Source organism: Strix aluco, chromosome 4 (assembly GCF_031877795.1).
Source record: "Strix aluco isolate bStrAlu1 chromosome 4, bStrAlu1.hap1, whole genome shotgun sequence".
Classification (NCBI taxonomy): domain Eukaryota; kingdom Metazoa; phylum Chordata; class Aves; order Strigiformes; family Strigidae; genus Strix; species Strix aluco.
This window is the reverse complement of record NC_133934.1, coordinates 50,270,924-50,292,932: the sequence shown is the minus strand read 5'-3', so window position 1 is coordinate 50,292,932 and position 22,009 is coordinate 50,270,924. Positions and strand designations below refer to the sequence as shown.

At 37.5% G+C, this 22,009-nt stretch overlaps 1 protein-coding gene across 1 annotated transcript in view; it reads left to right on the top strand.

The window, feature by feature from the left end:
• Window positions 1-22,009, top strand: part of FHIP1A (FHF complex subunit HOOK interacting protein 1A) — a 96,681-nt gene that overhangs the window by 5,661 nt on the left and 69,011 nt on the right. The window contains exon 3 of the mRNA XM_074823031.1: window positions 9,742-9,865. The gene's annotated coding sequence lies outside the window, so the exon portion shown is untranslated. The remainder of the gene's footprint in view (window positions 1-9,741; window positions 9,866-22,009) is intronic.

Below are 22,009 nucleotides of genomic sequence, written 5' to 3'. Positions count from 1 at the left end.
TTTGTCAGTACAATAAATGTGTTTTAGAACAGTGTCATACATTCAGTATTCCTGTAAGAAGACCTATGGAGGACAAAAGCTTATCTTGCTTTTTGAGGAACTCCCTCGATTTTCAGTGCTGGACTTTGCAGGAAGTGTATCCTCCCAAACACAGCGAGATGTGGATTGTTTCAGATGTGAGGGCTGTGTTCCTCTCTGAATGTGACTTAGAATTATGCTGGGTTATCTCTCCTGTGAGCCTGACATGTACAGCGATGATAGGTGCTAAGCAGCCAAAGATTTTTCTGCAAACCATTAATGTCTTCAAAAAAGGGTGTGTTGCTCCTTGTTTTGCTCTGATATTATCAAACCACCCATCTGTCTTTGGAATGCCTGTGGCGTGGACTGGGAATATCAGTCATACTGGGACTTGCGATTCTGAGTTTCAAAGATTCAGCTAGTCTGTTACTTTGAGATGGTCTTGCCTTTTTTCTTTTTTCCCCTTTTTTTTTTTTTTCTTTTCTAATTGGTCATTTTGCCATTCAGTACAGGGAATCACAGAACACATAGTCAGCAATAGGTGTAACAGGATAATTTCCTTTCTGAATTACTGACTTGCATTAAGATTAATTATGATTGCCTGCTTGGAGTGGTTTCAGGTAAACAATTAGAAAGTTCTTTATCAGCTCCTTGAAACATTTTCATAGGATAAGGAGCATGTGAAATGGAAGTACATTTTCTTAAAAGTGGATTAAAAAAAAAAAAAGGAATAAACATGGAGGGCAGAAACTGATTTGCCCTCACAACGATTTCTGTTCTTAATGTTTTGGTTTCAGCAATGTGAACAACACTGTGAGACTTCAGTGTGAACTGGCTGCAACATAACACAGAGGTTTTATGGATGTCAGTGGTTACATCTGCCTTCAGCAGTATTTTGCTGGCATGATTTTTACAGTGGTGATCTTTGCCATCAACAGCCCAGTGCTTAGGGTTCCTGACTTGCTAGTGTTGATACAGCAGAATACACGGTAGTATTGAGATGGTTTTGCAGAGTTTCCTTGGGCTAAATAGAGCTGGGTTTGTTTTGCTTGGATGCCAGTGGAGTCCTTGTACTTGGAAAACTTTTCTTTTCACAAGAACCTTTATTGCTGAAAAAAAAGTAATATTCAGAGGGAAACAACTAAGGCAGTTTAGCAAACACTGCGTTTATGATACATGCTACTTGCAAGTTATATCTTTTGTTAGTAGTGCTGTTTTTAGCAAGTTGTTAGTAAAATGGGTAAATCGGAAATAGTAAATTGCATCCACCACCCAACGTTAAAGATGTAGGGACAGAGGTCAATGGAAGTGATAATGCTTTTTGTTAGCTCAACTTCTGTAGCTGAGGGAAGAGAGGAAGTTCTGGGCACACAAGACCTTGGTTCTGCTGACATTCAAGTCAGCTCGGTTACAATGACTGAATTATTTGACTTTTGGTGTATATAGAAGCTATCTGAACACTTTTCCAGGTATTTAATGTTCCTTTCAGTCTTTCCTTTTACAAGGAAAAAAATTGTTAGCAGAGTTTGTGGCTTGTATTTGCATGAACTTTTCACATCAGCCTTCAGTGAAATTCAACAGCATTTGAATTACTTGTCTGCAGATACATTTTAAAAAGTTAAATGAATTAAAGATGAATGAAATGTTATCTGATTCTTCCTCTTGACAATTTAAAATTCTAAATTGATAGTAATGCCTCCTATTTCCTGGATGTTGTATTAGTTTAGGAAATTATAAACTATGCACAGCTTAAATTCAGTACTTGCTGTGCATTGTATTGTTACCATAGCAGGTACATGTGCAATGATTCAGTAGGTGAAAAGTTACTGTTTGATTTTAAAGTAGCAACAAGTGTGGGGGATAAAATTTTGTTGTATTTGCAGCAAGGCCTATTCCATTACTAGTGGTAACATTCATACAGAGTTTTGGCAAACATTAAAAGTAACAACAGTTAAGGTTTAAAAGAGGTATCAACTCAACAGCAACATTTCAGGAGCACTCAGCATTGGGCTCAGTGACAGGAGATAATATGATCTAAGCAGTTATCATTCCAAAGTACATTCAAATATTCCAAGATAAAAATATTATTTATTCAAGTACAGGAATATTGGGGTCTGCGGCATAAGGGAGTTGAAAAAGCAGTTGATGGCAGAATAAATACACTTCTCTATTCTAAACAATTCTACTAAAAGTTTGTGTGAATAAAAAGGAAAAGAATATTGTCTTGGTAGAGGTGACTGAAGGCTGCCAAATTGGGGAGATTTTCTGGATGAGGATGTTTGTGGACACCAAGAAGAAATCATCCAGATCGCAGGATTTTAATTACCTAGGAGCGTTGGTTAGAGAGTATGGTGGAATGCAGGTTCCTAGTAAATTCTTGGAGGACCTTGGTAAAGCTTTCTGGGTGCTAAATATGAAGAAAGCAACCACAGGATATGCTTTTCCAAGCTTTATTACAACCAGAATATAAGTAATGTGTGTGAGAGTGAGCAAATGAGAGTCTGTGAAGGAGGACTTGTTGCAAAATAAAACAATGGATTTTTAGAAAGGTAAACTTCAGGTAAGTCTGGTTAACATGAATCTTATCCACTAGTGCTGTCTGTTAAGAGAAAAAAAAAAAAATTAAGAGAGAGATTGTTCCTTCCAGAAATTTTGTTAATGACAGAAATTGAAACTATTCTTCCACAGAGGAAAATATGAAAAGTAGTGAGAGGCTGGCTTGTGTATTAGTGAGCTCTTTAACAACAACACAACAAGGAGGGAAAGGCAACCCAGGCTGGATTGCCAAGGACAAGTGTAAAAATAAAGCACAAGCACATGTAATTAAAATGTAACATTCAGAATGGCCAACTCAAAAAGAGTAACAAGAAATCATTATAGAAATATAATGTTAGTAAAAAGAAAGACAGGGAAGGTTTGCTGCTGTTTGAAGAGTGGAGCTGTGGACAGATAATGGAAAGCAGACTGAGGTTTTTTGTGGTGTTTTTTTTTTTTTTTTTTTTTTTTCCACCTCATCTTTAGTTAGAGTGACTGGGACTTGGAGGTGAGCAGGGTGTTCAAGGCAAGTGCTAAAACACTAAACTGGTGTGAGGAAGGAACAAGTTATAGAGCATTTAGATAAGTTTAAATTTGAAGTATTTAAAAAATGCTATTGAAAGGGTAAGAGCTGGCTGATGTAATCCCTGAGCTGCTGCAGTTACTTAACTCATGGAGGATGCGTGTAATACTGTGACATTGAGAAGAGCGTTTATAGTGTCTGCTTTTATGGGTGTTGGGGGGAAGTGGAAGTGAGCAGTTGTAGAGTAGTTGTTTAACTTTGATTGTTTGTTCCAGTATTTTTCCTGGGAATTAAACCCTCCTAAAGCAGTAAAAGATGACAAAGAAATGAGCAGTAGCCCATAGGATTTTATTTTTAAGATTAAACCATGTTAGACTAATGCAATTTCTTCCTCCAAAATACTAACAGGAGAGGAGTGGTTGATCTCTGAAAGCTTGACTCTTCATCATAGAAAATGTCACAATTGTTGTTAAAGAATATCTGGATGAACTGACTGTGGGTAAGTGCGAAACCTCTTGAAAATGATTGTTTTCTCTAGGAATGGACTCATGAGATAGTGTTTTGGCTTTTGGGTGGGTTTTTTTGTTTTGTTTTTCATATACATATATATATATGAAGGATTTAGGTATTATCGTGGATGACAAGAATAATGAGTCAACATTGTTATGTAAGTGTAAAATTAGAGAATATCATACCAAGATATTGTCACAGAATTATTGAATTCTGCCCTTAGAAAAGGGTTTTTTTCAATAGGGTTTGTTCTCAGGTTGGGGCTGAGATTTGCATAGCAAAAGTATGAGCCCCACAGCCCAGTTCCTTACTTCAAACACAGTGAGTCTTCTTTAAAGTAATTGCTGCCTCCTGGTTGACTGGAGCAATCAGAGAAGGCCAGAAGGACCAAATGCTTCTCCCTGAGGCTTCCTTCAGTAAACCTTTAGGACCTTTCTAGTTCTTACTGTGATGTCCTGTGACTGCATCACATATGTGAGAATAGAAGTGTATTCTGCAAGTTAAATGAAGTAATCTTGCTAGCCAGTGTTGAGGTAGTATCCAGTTTTGAATACAGAATTTATTTTTAAAAAAAGAAAAAAGGAGGTGATATGAACCCATTGCAAGGAGTCTGGAGAGGAGCTGTAAGAATACCCAGCTATCTGGAGGAATGACTGAATGAACCAGGAGCTGTTGTTATAGCTTCAAAGAAGGGAAAGAGGTAGTGGAGAAATGAGAGTGAGGGTTAGTCTAAGTATGTGAAATATACACGTTTCTCATAATGATCTGTTTTCTTCCTTCGGTTGGTAAGACACTGCTGCTTTGGAATATATTATCAGGAAAAGTTTTGAATAATTTTAAGCATGGGTGATGCAAGCATCTGGGAATTGTGACAGAAACATAATGGGTATTACCATGGCACACGGGGAAGAACTGGATGACTTTGAGGTGATTTTTGATCCTTTGACTGGTAAATAGATTGTTACTGTGGTGCAGCACAATCTGTACAATCCAGGGAGAGCGCAGTACTGAGAATTACTTTTCTCCCTACCTCTACTCTTATGTCTCATCTGATGGGGAGGATACAGAAGATACTAAAACATTATGCCTCTTTTTCTTTTTTTTTTTGTTTGTTTTCTTTCTTTTCACCTGGATGGAGTAAATGTAGATGGAGCGAGATGTAGAACTTCTCATCACTGTGGCTGTTGAAAAGTAGCTCAACTCCCTGTTATAAAACAACAACATGAAAGAAGGACTGTGGGCATGCCTATACCCACACTGGCTCTGCAGAAGCAGATCCTAGAACAGGGAGTGCTAGGAAATGTGGTGTGAAGATGCCTACATTAGCTTCAAAAGCAGTTTTGTCATATTTGTATGGCATTGAATCCAAGCCACTGTGGTTTTACTGCTTCCAGACCTGTGCTAATGTTTGCTGTCTGCCATGCAGACTTAATCAGCTTGTGTTAGTGACAATTTGGCAAACTCTTCTGTGTAATCCACTGTATGTTGTAAACAACCCTCTATTGTACTGCCCTTGAAGCCCATGTTTATTTGGGTGCACTAACTCTTTTCCTTTAATTAATTGTACAGTAACAGCACAGAACAGAGATGCCTCTTCACTGCGTGAGATTTCTTGTCTGAATGATAGGGATAACAACAGTGACATTAAACAAAGGTTTTAATTTCAGTTGGATGCTATTGTACACAGCTGTGAAGAAAAACAAAGATCTGAGGAAGTCCTGCAGTGTCAACTGATCTTTAAATCAAAAGCAAATAAGCACAATTTTATGTAAAATTAACAGGTTAGGAGACTTTTTTAACTCACAGGGGGAAGTTTCCCAGGGTGTATCGCTTCTATGATGTGTTCTTTCTCTTAATTACCATCATGCATGTATGAAACAGAGCTAATTTTTAACCTACCTTCCTTTTAATATTTTAAAGTCCATCTGCTGTTTTTGTGAGATTTTGAATGGCATGTATTGCTACTGGGAGTGTTTGTATTGATTCATAAATCTGTGGACTGTGGTTTCTGGGGTTATTTTCTTGGGCTTTCATATGAAGGGGAAAGATAAGGAAAGCAATTTAAATTTCCCAAAGCACAAGGCTATGCATCTTTCATAGTATCTAGCCTGGGTAGTGGTATAGGTTACGATACATGGGATGCGATACAGTCTCTAAGGACAACTTTCATCTCAAATATTAAGTGCAGTATAATCCTGAGCTCAAAATTAATTGTGTAGAAGAGGATGGCTAGTTCTTGGCTACTCACTTACAAATTCTTGAAAAGGCTTTTGCTGTTCTGAGGATGTCCTGTAACCTGCCTATTAAATGAAGGTTTGACAGGCTGCTCTGCTGTGGGTTGAAGAAACATTGGAAACTGCCTTCTGTTATGATGTTGATGATATAAAAATATAAACCAGAGCATCTTAATTCATGAAGGTTACTACTGTGCATTGACTATTTTTATGTTCTAAAACTTTTTAATATACTTCTCACATCCATTTTAGGACAGAATTTCAGGCTATCCAAGCAATGTAAGCTTATATCTATATATCTATCTCGTATGAATACCAGAAAATATATATATTTTCTTTTTTGTCTGGTTCCAATTTTTTTGAGTAGTTCCTCTACCGTGTCATCTTTTTCCTCATTGGTCTCAGTTTTCAGAAATGAGAGAGCAGAAACTTTTTGTGTTCTCTCTTTCCCTCCCTCTGCCCTTCTCCCCCCAACACCACCCCACCCCCATTTAGGATACGAAATGCAGATGTGTATTATTTTTTACTTGGTGTGTGGTATTGCTTGAGTGCTTTTACAAAGCTGTGTATTTGATGCAAAAGCAAAGTACTTGCTCTTCCAAAAATACGTTACATAAGGCAAGACTGTGCTTGGCAATAATGGTTTATCAGTCTCTAGAAAGAGATCCAAGTGTCAGTGCTCTCTGGAGATGAGGATGCATTATTTTCTACGTGACAGTACTGAATTTTGTCTGGAGGTGAATGAGAGCTGGTGACAAGTACGTGCTGGCAACACTCTGTGATTAATATGAATCTCCTGGGCCACAAGTACAAGAAGCTCCCTGTTTAATTATAACTGTGCTTCTTTAATTAAATTATAGCTTTTTAAATGAAAAAAAAAAGCTGATTGGAAATTGGAATTTCTTTAGATTATTCAAATTCTTGTGATTTTGTATACTAGACTGAGTCTTCTTTTGTCCTCTAACCGAAGGTGTGTATTTGGTGGTTTTTTTGGTTTTGTTTGTTTTTTAAATGAGTTGGCAAGCTAAAGGCACTTAGGTTCTAGAAAGTTACCATAGCTTGATGTTAAGGTTTCAGATCCAGATTTTTTTTTAAGTGTGTGTGATCAGAAAACCTTTCTATGTTCTGAATGCCTTTTCTTTAAAACCTGCACGTTAACTGCATAGCATAGAGAAATCATGCTTTTGTAGACTACAAAAGATCAGACCTTTGTGGTTTTCTTTATTGCCTCAGTAGTTGTAACAAAGATTCACTGAGTCAGTCTTGCAGTACTCTGAAGCTGAAACAATGAATATGTTAGGATAATACGGCACCGCTCTTAAATATGTTTAATACTTTATTAAGCATATAAAGGAAAACATGTGCTAGCCAGTTCAGAAATGGGATTGTTCTTCATACAACTCGGTTCTTCATTGGCTATGGGTTTCAGTCTCTTGCACTGATTTTCAGTTTCAGGCTTGTGATGCTAGATAAGAAATGTTCTTCAGGTTGAAGCATGCTGCAATCTTTAAAACAAATGTGCTAAGAGGCCAGTTCCCCACCCACCCCCGCTTAATTCTGATCACTTGAGGCCCCTCCATGGGTGCTTCTTGAATACTCTTTTCCCACATCTGCTGGAAGCAATGATTTCTAGAGAGGCTTGGGGTTACTGTCTGTGTTAGACTTTAGTTCTGACTGTGGGTAGGGGCTATTTATCTCTACCCCCCCCCCCCCACCCCACCCTTCTTCTTTTCTGTTCCCTGTGATGGAGTATTGCATATGTAGCGAAAAGGAAAGAAAAATGCTGGGTTGATCAGCTTGTAAACCTCAGTCATGAGGACTTCATTTAGACTATACCTTTTTTATTATGTGTATGACAGTAGTTTTTAAGCTATGCTGCAAATTAAAGAAGGTAAATCCAAGGGAGAAAAACATTATTTAAGCTAAAAGACAGCTTGGTCAAGAACACAATTATAGGCTTCACTTATAAATTTACGCAGAAAAGTGATAGAGCAAAACAAAACCAGAAAGACTGTATTTAACAAATCAAACTTATAATCTTATTTCTATGACCAGACATAATGGATGTATGAAGCAGACAGGAGGGGAGTTGGTCTTAATTACTAATTATGGAAAAATCTCTTTCCTTTAGAGCCCCCACTCAGAATTATTTTGACTAATAAGAAAATATATTAAACATATCATGGTTCAGTGAGCTAGCATTTTGTGAACCATATTTTACTATTTCAGTGATGCTACACACATCCTCAGGTTGTGGAAGCCAGCTAGTAGTAACAAAGGCCATACGGAATGTCGGCAGATAAAAGCATGTGGAGAAGTTGTGAGCCTCTTAAGAATTTCTATTTCTAGTGAGCTATGCAAAGTAATACCTTTCTGAACTGGGGTCAAAGAAAAAAAAAACCCAACAAACTTTTTTCCTCATGTAGAATTTAGAAATAAAATCCACATGTACTCTTTAAAGGGTACTTTAACAAAAACCTCCCAACCCTTAACTGATAATATTTTCTGGATTAATCTGGTTCCATGTTGGTGTTAGGTATATATTTTGTTTTCTGTTATTTAGAGGCACAAGCTGGAGTAGGACTGTGTTAAAGGCACTGGCAGGAAGTGTTTTAGTGATGATCTGGAGGATAGAGAGATTCATCCTGGTATCATTTCACGTGAGAAAATGGCTGGTTTTTAGGACTACCTCTTTGTTTTAATAGAGGGGAAAAATGATGCTAAAAGACTGTTATGAGATTTCAGCACTGTGGAGGAACCTGATATAATCATCCCTAAAATTCAAGAGCATAAAATGGCAGGGGGTCTCTTGGATCATCTAGTCTAGCCTGTACTGAAACCATGTTGTATTTGTGATCTGTAAACCAATAGTGTCTTCCCATAAGCTCTTAATTTTGGGGTGTTTTTGTTCATACTACTTTGATGGGAAAGCTGTTTAAGAATCTGGTTTAAACTATGAGTTCTTGGCCAAAAATTATGTTTATGCAAAATAACTATTTTCTCCTTTTTTAACTTTTTCATGATTCCTTTCAGCATGCTGAAAACTATTTTAGAATTCGACCTCCTTGCTTATAAAACAGAAAATCTGACAGCCTCCCTATTTTGAATTAATTTGTGTAGTCTGGAGGAATTTCTGCCAGACAGGTTTACAGGATGTCTGTAAAATCAATTTTGAATGCTAAGCACTGTGTAAATGAATAGACACCCTTTTCATACTTGCATTTTTTGTATGTGTGCGGCCTTGTTACGTGTCAAATATAAATTTAATATAAATGACTCTGGTGTTGAAAGAAAGGTGTGGATTTCTCCTTCTCCTTTACCTTTGCATGTGTTTAGCCTGTTTAACAAGATGATGCATTTCCTGTCTGAAAAGTGCGTTTTGACATCAGCTTTCTGGCAGCATAGCCAGCTTTAGCATTCAGTGTCACACCATTTTTTCTGCTTTTGCATTTTATTACTTATTTTTTCCCCCAGTGGTTACTTTTTAGCCAGAACAGTTTCTTAATTCTCCCAAACATATTTGGTGTGTTTTTGAGGTGCAGCATGGATGCAAATGTTTTTGGGTCGTAGCAGTGAACAGAAGGCAGCAAGGAAGGGAAATGTGTATTGCTTCTGCAGTGGTGTGAGCTCGTAGCTGATGATGGCCTTGGTGTTTTCAAGGGTTTCTCACGAAGGTAATGGTGGAAGGCCTGAAGGCACTGATCTTGTCTGTGTGGACCTGACATGCTGTGAAATACATTTTGTTACTGCTTCTCTAGTATACTTGAGATTTTATCATCTTGTTCTCTTTAAGTTTGTTTGGTTTTTCTTTCCCCCAGTTATTAAGCTGCCAAATTTCATTCAACTATTGGGCAGTTACTTTCTATTAATAGAGAATGATAATTTTTCTTTCCTCCTTTCTCTGTCTTTCCTTATCTGTAGTGGAAAGCTGAATGCTGCTGAAAGGTGTCAGCTGAAGAAACTTTAGATCTAGATTGTCCACCAAATGGAACAGCTGCCAGAGCAAGTTTTTCCTTGCTGACCTGTTGACATGCTTTAACTACAGGTAAAGTAAGTGTGTGTGTATGTGTGTGTAATAGGTTTGTTGAACCATGAGCTCTCTATTTGGAATGCTGGGTTTCACGATCGGTTATTACTGTATGGACAGCTGTGCTCTAAAAAGTGGGTTTAAGTCTTCAGTCTTATTTAAAATGTCAAATAGAGGCTCTAGTAGCACTGAGCTGCATTTAGATAATGTGGGCTCTGGAGCATCCTTTCAATGTTTGGTGTTTCAGTTCTCTGTGTTCACACATACAGTATACTCCACAGAGGATGACAGTTGCATAATATTCCTGTGGCAACCACAGTAATTGCTTACATGTGAAATGAATATATGGCAATTATCAAATGCACTTTAGCTGTCTCTTATTGTCCTGTAACTTCTGGAGAACAATACTATGTGACCTACATACCCTATAAGTCAGTTATAGATTAGGAGTGGCACACTGATGAGGACCCCAACAGATTGTACACCAGGATTTTCTTGAGTTGGCAAGACTCCTCTTTATTTGTTTCAGAATATCTCCATGTCATTTGGAGTATGGGATATGAAATAGTTGAAAAGCCAGTCGTGTGAAGAACGTACATTTTCGTTTTTTCCTGTAACTCTTAACTGTAGGATACAGAAAGAGGTGAAGGAGGAAAGACTCATCTTCCCTATCTGTGCTTAAAAAATGAGCAAAGAAACTAGAAATCCTTTTTTAATCCTTTTAGCTCCTAGACTTTGGTTTGTCATTGGATCATCTTACTTCATCTTACTCTGCAGTGAAACCAGTCAGCTGACAGATGAAAATTCAGATAAATCTCTTCCCTGACCTGATCTACAAGCATGAGTATTATTTGGTTCTTGATGCAATATCATACGTGTGCCTTTTTTTATTAGATAAACTGTTCTACAAGGTGAAAAGGACTGAACACTTACGAGTTTCCTTCCCAAGAGAAGCTTATTCTCAGGTTGCAAAAGGGGCTGATGAAAGAGCACGAAGGGGGGTGTGGTCTTCATAGCTTGAATGTTTCATAGAAGAGTTGGCATCATTTGGGGAGGAGATGTGGATGTTAATTGCAAGATTGACATAAGGAAGTTGTGTGCATAAGAGAAGTCCAAGCTAGCTAGTAGGAGGGAGCCTGGTGTGTGGGTGTGAAATGAGACTGGGATTAGTTCAGACAAGCTTGAAATCTGACAGTATGTTTGGTTTCCAGAGTTGTGTTGGTTACATCACATAGGCCATTCATACCAGTCAAATAACATTAAAAAGGGGAACAAATATGAAATGATTAAAATAATCACTAGTTCCTGGTTTTTTATATACCCAGGTTTTCTTTGAAACTGATTAGAAAAAATATGAATAGCTGGTAGATGTTAACTAAATATTAGCTATCTGGTACACTCTTGTGCCTTGTTTGTTATTTTTGAAACTCCAAACACTTGCTTTATGAAAATTAACACCATCTTTCAGCAGCCTTTCATGTAGCATGTGTCTGGTCTTATCCCCTCCTGTAATGCTACATATTCATTCTTCTGCCTCTTTCCTGATGCAGTTTGTTGCAGTTCTTGATGCTGGCCTGTGAATGGGAGACTTCTGTTTTGCTGAGTCGGAAGTGAGGATATTCCCATACTAACCTGTGCTGCTCTGTAGTGGTTAGGGAGGTGTCTGGTTTCTCTGTAACACATTGTACAAGTTCCCAAAGTACCACATCAAAGTATCTTTAGGAAACTGAGGGGCTGGAGATACACTGATGCTTGACAAGTTAAGTATTTAATATGTTATTGTTTCCACTGTCTGAAGGAATTAATTGACAGCTCTGACAGTGTTGTAAACCTGTTTTATTAAATACAAATTATTAAAATACTTCTGAATGTCAAGCCCTGTCTAGAAGCTCAGCTAGCAGGGTGTTTGTCCAGTAGAACTACCAGTTCCTGAGACAGATGGCACTATATCCAAGATTGAATGTGTATCGGCTTTTGTATGTACTGACCTACAGGTAACCCATAGTTCTGTGCCTGTGTGGAAGCAGCTTTGATTGCCAAAGTGGTTATTTCTCAATCAGTTGCTGTAGGTAAGAGTTGTTCTTCAGATGCTTTGTAGTGTTAGAGTTTAGTATCTTACGCAATAAAGGCAAGTCTATTTCTTTCTCCTGATAGAAAACAAAGAACAACTGTTAGTTTAAACTATAATCCAGTCTCATTCTGTAACTTTGTTCATAGCAGTGTACAACTTTCAGTTAGTTGTTTCTTCTGTCCCTGACTTAGAATCTAGCTATGCTAATGGAAAGGTAATACAGTCATCGGTGGTGGGAAGTGACATGAACTAACACAGTGATGTGAAGTCTTTCTCTAGTTCCCACTAGTTCCTATTCCATGTTAGTTCAAGTTATCAATTATACTAGTATGTTTGAGTTCCCCTTAGTTTAGCTAACAATAGTAATGAAAAAAACCCCCAAATTTCTTAACATAAGAGCTTGAGTATCTAGTTTAAGTTTATTAAGTTTATCTGTGATTAAGGCTTTAATACCGGTTGGGCTAGAGCTGATAATGTTTTTTATCAGAAAATATTAATGCATTTGAAATAAGCATGTTCCCATATATTTTTGTTTTCCATTAAACTTTTCTAAGGAAAGCTTTCCTAGATTCAGGTTGGAATTTCAGAATGAAAAAAGAACAAAATAGATAAATGCACTTTTGTTATTTAGTTTGTATGCAGGATCTTCGGATCATGCTTCCTTTCAGTTGTATTCTTCCTGTTTTTGTTTTGGGTTTTGGGGGTTTTTTTGGTTTCTTTTCTGATGGCAGGTTCGTAGGGTTTTGAGTTTGTTCTGATTTTTTTTTTTTTAAAAAAAGGTAAAAATCGTGAAGACTCAGACTTGTGGGGAGGGAAGCGTCTTTCAGCAGTGAGTTTGATCTTAGGAGCAACCCAGTAAAAACTTCGTTACTATCAGTTATCTGAAATGAATATTATAGAGGAAGATCCTGTTCTACTGATGTAGGTAGTGTTTAAACTGCCTTGAGCTTCACAAAATGTTAGTATTAATGTTAGAAATAGAATAGGATTGAAAGAGTAAAATCTAAACTCTTTATATTCTAAACTCTTTTCTAATCTAAAATCTAAACTGTTTTCAATAGGAAATGTTTTAGATTTTACTCTTTCATAGGATTTCTTGGGCCAGTTGCAGGCTAATTGGCATGGCCTTCTTTAGGAGACAGTGATGTTCTATAAATAATTAAAATAATTCTTATTTCTAATCTTTCAGTACTGTATACTAGCATACGAATTTGCTCTCACTATGATGCTGAGGGAGAGGTCCATAAAGGACACATCTGCCTGGCAGTTTGGAGAAATATAAAGGTGTATACATTGCTTTAGTAATGCATAAGGCACTTGCTCTTTCTCAGCCAAGACAAACAAAGAAAGAAGTTGTGTATCTATCGCATAATGTGGGTTATTCATTGCAAAGTTTCAAGGTATGTCATAAAGAATGTTTTGTCCAACCATCTTGACTTATTTGTCATTGTTTATGTCTTGAGTCTAAATAAGTACATATTTTTGCCCTGAAGAATTAAACACAGTGCAGGGAAGGTTAGCAGTGTGTAATGGTAGATAGGAGAGGCCACTGGCATGGTGAAATAGAAAAGTAAGACTAGTTTTCTGATAATAGTGACAGCTGTTTTTCTCAACTTTGGTCCCACTGAAATAAAAATAGTAAGTAGCTATCTTTCCAGAACTGGCTTCACCCTAGTGCTAAATTAGTGTAAATTGTGCTTGGTAGCAGCCCTATGAAACCTAAGGGAATTTGTGACCATTCTGAATAAAGCAGATTTAGTAAGTTCAATGTTAGAAATTAAGAGATTTTATGAGTCTTAAAAAAAACAAAAAACAAACCAGAAAAATAAAAATGCTTATGTTTTTTGTAATGAAAGTGAGCATTATCAACATAGTGATTTTATGTTTATTTTGGAGCAGTAACCACCATTGTGATGGCAGCAAACTTATAAAGTCATGCTAATACAAAATAAAACTGCAGAACAAATCTAAGGATCAAATTCTCAGTTGACAGGATGTTTTCCCATGTATCATTGTTCTTTATATCCCAATGTTTTTCAGAACAAAGAGGGTTTTCAGGTAAAGCTAACTTAATTTTTCCAAGTGTGGATTCATTAAATTGTTTTAAAGTGTGCATTACTCTTTCAAAATATAAACTTGGAGTAAATGAGAGGAGTACGATATACTGTTAATATATAGGTCTGCAAGAATTGATTGAATTGGAAGGCTAAATGAGAACTCGTTCATTAGATGTTGATTTTTTGTTTCTGCAGTCCTAGAATTTGTTGCACTGGACAGAAAAACACCAGAGAAACCTTTCTGTAGCTGTTGCCAGACAAGCTTCTTGTTAATCAGACAAGCAATGGAAATAACAACGTTTGATTCATTTGTTGTATATGGAGCAGTGGAGATCAGTGAGGGTTTTCAAGTTGAACGGTCCTTACAGCAGGAGATGATGGGTTTATGGCCCTTCAGAGAAGGGGGCAAGAGCCTGGTGGAAGTTGTGCTGCCCAGGCACAGAAGCTGAGGTTCCTGGTGGCCATGTCTCAGAAATGCTGTTTTGATTTAAAACCGGAGAGGGCCTCACATGACATTCAGCACATTTTCCTGTTGGTTGGATTTGGGTTCCATCCTAATGGCTGCACTGACACCTGCAACTGAAATGAGAGCTTAAGAGCATCTGTGCTGGCCGGGGTCAAAGATCAGCTCAGCACAGTGGTGTTTGCAGTGGTAGCTGCATAGGGCAAAATATGTGCATAGTCCAAGCCTGTGGTAGTATCTCTGGCCATGTGCAGTCCATGGGCTTATTTAATTGTCTTTCTGTTCTGTAAGTTTGGTGTTTTTTTTCTTTCATGAATTGGACTAACTGCTTTTAAAAATCATGTATACTTTTGGTACCTGCTGTGGCCTGTGACAATGAGTTCCATAGTTTGTCACAAATTAACACTTGTGCAGGACAGAGATGGGCAAAGGAAATATCCAAAGGGAGGAGAATGCAGGATCAAAGTTGTAGTTTAAATCATCTATCATACACACCTTTACATTTTTTTAAAGGACTCTGTGTCTCTGCTTTAGTCTGTGTTTCAGGGCTATGAATGTACATTGTCCTTTATCTCCCTGGATTCTGGAGAAGTTTTTTTAAACTTTTGTTTGCTAGAAACAGAATTGGATTAATGAAAAAGTAATCTGTCACTTACTTCAAGTGTTGGGCTTTTTAAAGCAGTGTTTATGGCCTTAGTTTCATATTAAGTTGAATGTTGTAGAATTTACATTGAATATTATTTTTGTTGGAAGTCTTTTAAAACAAAGTTTTAGACACTGTAAGTATAACATTATTGAGAAGGAATTTCAGAGGAACTTTTTTACTGCCCAGATTAGACTAATGAGATTTGCTGGCAGTGATTGAGGTTCAAAGTGAAGAAATTGACTGGGTAGTAAATTAATTGATTCCATTGCCACGTGTGTCCTCAAGTTTACAAAACGCAGGCTAAGCAGAATACTTCTTTCACTTGTAGCTCTATTAACTGAAATGAACTGTAGCTTATCTTAACCAAGAGAAGGTGGAAGTGATTAGATAAGTATGATACATTCCTGAAGGGCATTGGTTGCTAGCATGTCGTTTGCATAATGATTTATTGTAATATTCTTTTTATGTCCATTCAATTTGAAAGCTTCATCTTTCTACCAGTAAAGTGCAATGGTGTGCAGCTGACTACTTCAGTCCCAGGTTTTGAAGCTTTTTTTTTTTTTAAAATTTGCACAGAAACTCTTTTATGAAACACATGGGTTTCTTGCCTCTCTTCTAATAGGAACATTATAATCAAGAGTCAGGGAAAGTCTTTCACTGCATTCTAGCTGTGGCACAGAGGCAGTGTGTGACAATATGCAAATGTCTTTTTTGATTGAATCTTTTGCTAATGGGGAAATCTTTGACTACCCTACCACAGAAGAAGGCTAATCTGAAACAATATTGAAACTTTGACGCAAAGTCTGTGTTCTCCTAGGTAAAATAACTGTAACCTGTTGACTTGATTGGTACTACTCTGGGATTTACTTTAGCAACATCTGAACTGATGCTTGAAATGTATAAATATTTTGTTTCAGTGCAGAACAGTTGGTGTTTGTCAGTTTAATCACTGTACAATTAGAATCTGATTGCTTTCTAAAGCTGTTTGGGATTCTTCAGATATAAAAAGGGATACTATAAAATAACTTAGTAAGTACCACTTAATATTGATTTCTTCAATAGCATTTCTCTCACTTCATAGCTGTTCTTCACACTTAATGGCTACCCAGTTATACTGAGAAGACATATAACAACATTATTAAAAAAATCCAACCCCATAACTCTATCTCAGGATGTTGATATTTAATCATTCCTAGTTTTGCTGGTTGTTTTTCAGTCCTAATGAGCTTTGCTTGAATTGAGAGTTTGTTCTCCCTGTGTGCTGAAATTATGTTACTGATCTGTAAAATGTTGTAGATTCTCAAGTGGCCTATGCAAAATACACTTTCTACACACCAGCAGCAGAGTATTAGTGTTGTATCATGTTCTGGAGAGGAGCCTTCATTTTAGCCTCATGAAGTAATGGTTTAGGTATACCCTTAACCAGCTGCAATTGAAAAAATGAAATTTTTGAAGATGCTGTGGTAATGAAGCTTTTACATGTGAATTCAGTAACTTTAGAATTTATCTTTACAGTACAGTCTTTAAAGATCTAATTACTTATCTTCTCATTTAAAAACCAGACTCATAAAACACTCTGACAGTTATGTGATTCTGTGGGTGATTCTAGTGAGTAAGTAGGCTACAATACGATACTGGGAAAAAAATGGGTGGACTGATATTTTACTGCTTTGGAAATGTCATAGTATCTTCAGTGAATGTAAGAGAACATTAAAAAGCTGGAGCTTGATCAGTTTATGAAGTATTATAAATTATGATAGCAGACGAGGAGGACTTGATAACCAAGGAAATCTTTCAGTTCTAAGCCCTACGAAGGGCATGACATAGGGAAAAATATTTCAAAAGCCAAAGTAATTGAAATACTTCTCTTCTAAAAACAGCTTAGAAACTTCAGCGTAACTTTTTGCTACTCATGAATAGCAAGACAGAAAGAAACTTTATTTTGCAGTGATTAAGAAAGTAATGGTAGGTGTCAGCCCAAGAGCAGTTCAAAAAAGTATTTTGCTGGAGAGGAACAGCTTACTTTTCTGCTTCTCTTCTTATTTTAAGGTTGTAACATTATCAGTCTGTTTTCCCTTTCAAAACTGTCAGCTGCATAGCAAAGTGTGTTTTAAGGTGAGTACTTACAGTCTTTTCACTGGAGTCATGGTAGATATGTTCTGGAATTGGTTCCCTCCCTACCAAAGATCTTTGAGGGTGGGATAGAACAGATGACGAAGTTGCAGTATCCTCTATTACTTTTCTTTGTGGCCAGGTAGGGAGAGGCACAGTCTTACTTTTGGTTGCTGGGGTGGATGAGATGCAAAGGAATCTGCTGGCCTTCAAAGGTCGTGTTCAGCTTGGAATGGCCATTGGCCAAATATGGATTTGGAGAAATAAAACAAGAAAGCAATCTTTGAGAAACCAGAATTCTTTCAGTTCCAGAGGAGGAAAGGATGTGAAAGGTTTATTTTAAGAAAGTAAGGAATATTTATGAATTTATTTGCAAAAAGAGATTAATTTCTGGGAATGTTTTGACTAGTGAACATGTTCAGTATATCTAATGAACTTTTGTTCACTTCTGGTAGTGTTTTATGTTTCTGTACATCTCCTTTACCAGCTTGTGTCCCTTACCAGGGGCACAGTGGCTGTCAGGCCAGGGAATATTTCTCTTGCATTTTTGTGTTCAGAATAAGGTGAGACTGGGGACCCAGTGTTTTCTGACATTTTGAACATTTTGAAATGTTTACTGCTAATAAGTTTGATTTCTTGTAACTTTATTTCAGAAGAACTAACATATCATTAATTACTGGCTCAGTAACAAGCAATTGGGTGTAAATCAGAATTTGACCTGTTGGCTCTAAATATACAGCTGTGGTAATAAAAATTGGGGAGTAATTCCAGGAGCAGCAAAGCTGATATAGTCTGTCAAAGACAGAAGCTGCACATCGCTCCCCCTCTGCCCGCTCCCCCTCTGCCCGCTCCCCCTCTGCCCGCTCCCCCTCTGCCCGCTCCCCCTCTGCCCGCTCCCCCTCTGCCCGCTCCCCCTCTGCCCGCTCCCCCTCTGCCCGCTCCCCCTCTGCCCGCTCCCCCTCTGCCTTCAGCTTCTGCCTCCATTCCCAGCTTGCAGTGATGTGGACTTAATCCCTTCTGTTCTGACTCTTATTAGAGCTGTTGTTGAACTGACTTGCTTTATGAACAGAATGGGAAGCACAAAATAAATGTGCTAGGGATGGGGGACAAGGGACGGGACCTTGTTCTCTTGGGAACTATGAACTCTTACCATCTTTTGGAGCTATGCTTTTAGTAAAAACCATATCAGGAACTCTCTAAATAACTGTTTTGTCCTAGAAGGATAGAACTGAGATTAAGATGTATTAAAATTCATAGCCTAGAAAGCTTTGTTGTCTCTTAAATCTTAAGGCTGTGTGATTGGATTCTGTTTTCCTTTCATTGGTGTAAATCTACCTTAATTTCACTGAAAGTCGACCTAGCATGCAGCTGGAAAGAAAAATTCAGACTATTTAATGAGACACAGTTGAAGAAATCCAGTGAGACAAACTAAGATGAATGAACATGTGGAAAGCTGCTACACTTGAAGAGAATAATATGCTGCATTTTGAGAAATATAAACAAGTAGGAGGGTAGTAATAAAGTGCTTACACAGAGTAAGCCAATTGCCTAGAGCTGGATGCCCAATAATAGTTAATTTGAGAGATGAATATATTGTCCCATTACATTGCTTTCTGAAAAGAAACGAGAAAAACTGGTCTGGCACTTTTGAAAGGCAAGGCAGCAGCTGAATCAGTATCATGAATGACCCTGTTCAGAATTTCTGACTTCTCCTGAAACTGGAAGGGGGGGAAAAAACCAAACAAGAAAATAACCTGACAAACCCTGAGCAGAGTCACTGATCCTCTTTTATAAATGCTTTGTTTTTTTCTCTTACAATGGAAACTTTTTGTTTGCATGATTATCTTACAAACATGTAGTCCAGAAAATTGCCTGTACTGGTATAGGGCAGTGTATCTTATATCTGTGTCTTCTAAAATGCAAACTGGGGAGGTCATGTAAGTGAATCTGTTCTCCATTTTAAAAGTATGTGTTCTTCTTTTTCAAAATGTATTGACTAGCATGTTACTAATAATACGATAACTGAGCTTGTATGTACTCTGTCAGCATGTGTCATTTACCATGTCATCATTAGCTTCCAAAAATGTTCTTAAATGTTCTGAAACAATGTGGGCTTTGAATCTAATTGAGACAAGCCCAGTGCTGGATACTTCTGGAGGAGGATATAGCCCCCCAAACCCCTTCTTCTATCAAGCTACAGAACATGTGATCTTTCTTCTACATCTTTTTTTTATTAAACTGCATGGTATACCTTCTTTCTTGAGCCTCTTAATAAAGAGTCCTGTAGTAGCATACAAAAGCAGTAAGCATCTCATGATGTAGAATAACTGTTTCAAAATTACCTGTGGGGGATTAGCTGGAACAACTGATCCCTGTGAGTGGGATTCCCACTTACCTAAGTCAGGAGTGAGATGTCACAATCTTCCCTTCCCTCAGCATGCTCACAGACTGAGCAGAGTGTGTAAGGATAGGATGTTATTTGTGCAGGTGGCCAGGTGACAACTTCTGTGCCTCCAAATTGATGCCCAGGTGAATGTTCAACATTTTATACAAAGAGTAGCCCAATCTTTGATCTTCCAATCGCCCCCTTTTTACAGGAGATCAGTATGCGTCAGTATCCATCTCCTAGACTGTTTAAGCAAGCATCAATTACAGGCCTATATGTTAAGAAGTTTTGAAAGCCCTCTTCTGTGTGAGTCAGGACAGTAAAGTGCACATATACCGTGGTTAAATTTTTTATTTACCGCAAGTTTGACTCAGCATCCTTCCCCAACCCTGACTCCCGCAGAGTTAATAGCAAGAGGGTGTTCACAGATAAAGAATCTGTCTGTGGGGAATGTGCTGTGCTTGTCTGCTGGCATATAGATTATTTTCTTGCTTAAACACTTATGTTTATACTCGAAGTACTCTTTAAAGCTTCTTGTACTTCTGGGTGTCACTGTTTTTAATCTATCACCATTCTATTGCCATTCATCTATCAGCATCTGTCTTCATGATGCATAGCATGGAGATGTGATAAAAAGATTGAAAATACATCTTGGGCTTACAGAAAGAAGAAATTTTGTTTCCAGTATGATAAAAATAACTTCTGACTTACTATGCTTATACTAATGTCTATGTATATTTAGATTTTTATTTTGGTTTTTTTTTACTTATTTATCAGTTATGGTGACAAAAATCACTCACAGCACATCCCATCTGTATCTGAGATTCAAGGGCTTGTGCACTTTACTTTTCATTAAACTGCATATATGATTCTGACTTGTGGATGATAGAAAATGAAAGGTGAAATGAAATGGCTACAGAGTTTTTAGAACTGAATAATTCCCCAACCAAGTTATGCAGTTACTTCAAGTGAAAAATTAACAACCTACTGTGCTTGGCATTTTAATAATGCATAGTAAGGTGGGCTCATGTCTGGGGTTTTTTTTGTTTGTTTTTTATTCTGAATTTTTTTTGGTGTGTGTTTTGGCACATAAAGGATCAAGGAAATAAATGGCATAAGTTTATTTAATGCATATGTAATTATTCAGGGTTTTTTTTAATAGCAAGATATCTGCATCTGAAACTGTCATTTTTATGTTCAAGTTGTAGATATTGAGGGCTTCATAAGCTTTAGGTATGGCACTTGTGGGGTTTGAACATGAATTGAGAAATACCTGTTCAGTAAATATTAAGTATGCAGCAGCTCAACTCCTAACAGCAACGTGTATTGACTTGTATATGTATTGGTATGTGTGTGCATGGGTGGTGGTGGTGGCAGGGTTTTTTAACACTGCTGTACAGTACAGAAGAGGTTGATTAGTGTTTTAATGCAAATCATATCAATCTACCTTTTGCTTTCTATTTTTGTTTTTCTTTATTTCTTCCCACCCCTTTTTGTCTGGAAAAAAAAAGCTTGGTTTTGTTTCCTTCAGTTCTGCTATTTCTGTCTCCCTCCATTTACTCTGCTCTGATAAACCAAATGCTGTTCTGCAGGAATGATACCAGAACTGGAGGGAGAGAGGACAGACTCCAGCCTGTTAAGTGGCCCTTGCTTATCTGCATCTAACCTTTTTCTCTGCACTTCTCTCTAATTTTTCTTCCCTCTTGCTTTGTTGTCACATTTATTTCTGTAGCTCTTCTTCCTCTGTCAGCGGTGGGAGATCGTGCTTTGTACTTCTAATTCTTTTGAATTGGGCGGTGACAACAACTAAAAGCAAAAGGATGGTAGCAATTACTTCACCGTCTTCATTCTGCACTGCCTGGATCACCTGTGAGAAGTGTCAATGAGAGCACAGCAGGCATCTAAATTGAGCAGCTTGGCACAAAACAATGATTATAATTTTTGCTTTTCTGATGTTTCTAGGCAGAGAGAAGTTGAAGCTCTATGTAAGTGTGATCAGAAAATGGGAGACTGAAAGCTTAAAACTTCTTAAGATCATTTTAAGTGGCAAAGTCAACTTTACTTTGCACTATGAAATGGCAGCAAAAAGCTAGTCCTGTGTCAGACCTGCCCTGGATCATGCATTTTCTCTGGATATTTAAGTTCATTAGAAAATTATTTTACTAGAGCAAAGACAGCTTTAAGGACTAGGGTTAGCAAAGAAGAAAGCTGATAGGAGTTTTGCACTATGTAAGTACTGACTATGAGAAAACAGTGTAGTAAACTTGATAAAACCATGTTTAAAATAGTTGTCTTAATAATCTAATTTTGGAGTTAAGAGGAGCCTTGTGCGTCTGCCTCCCTGCTTCGAATACTTGTTCTACCTTCTCAGGTAAAATAGATGAGGTGGAAGGGAAATTGGGGTCAATGGCACAGATACTTTTTTAT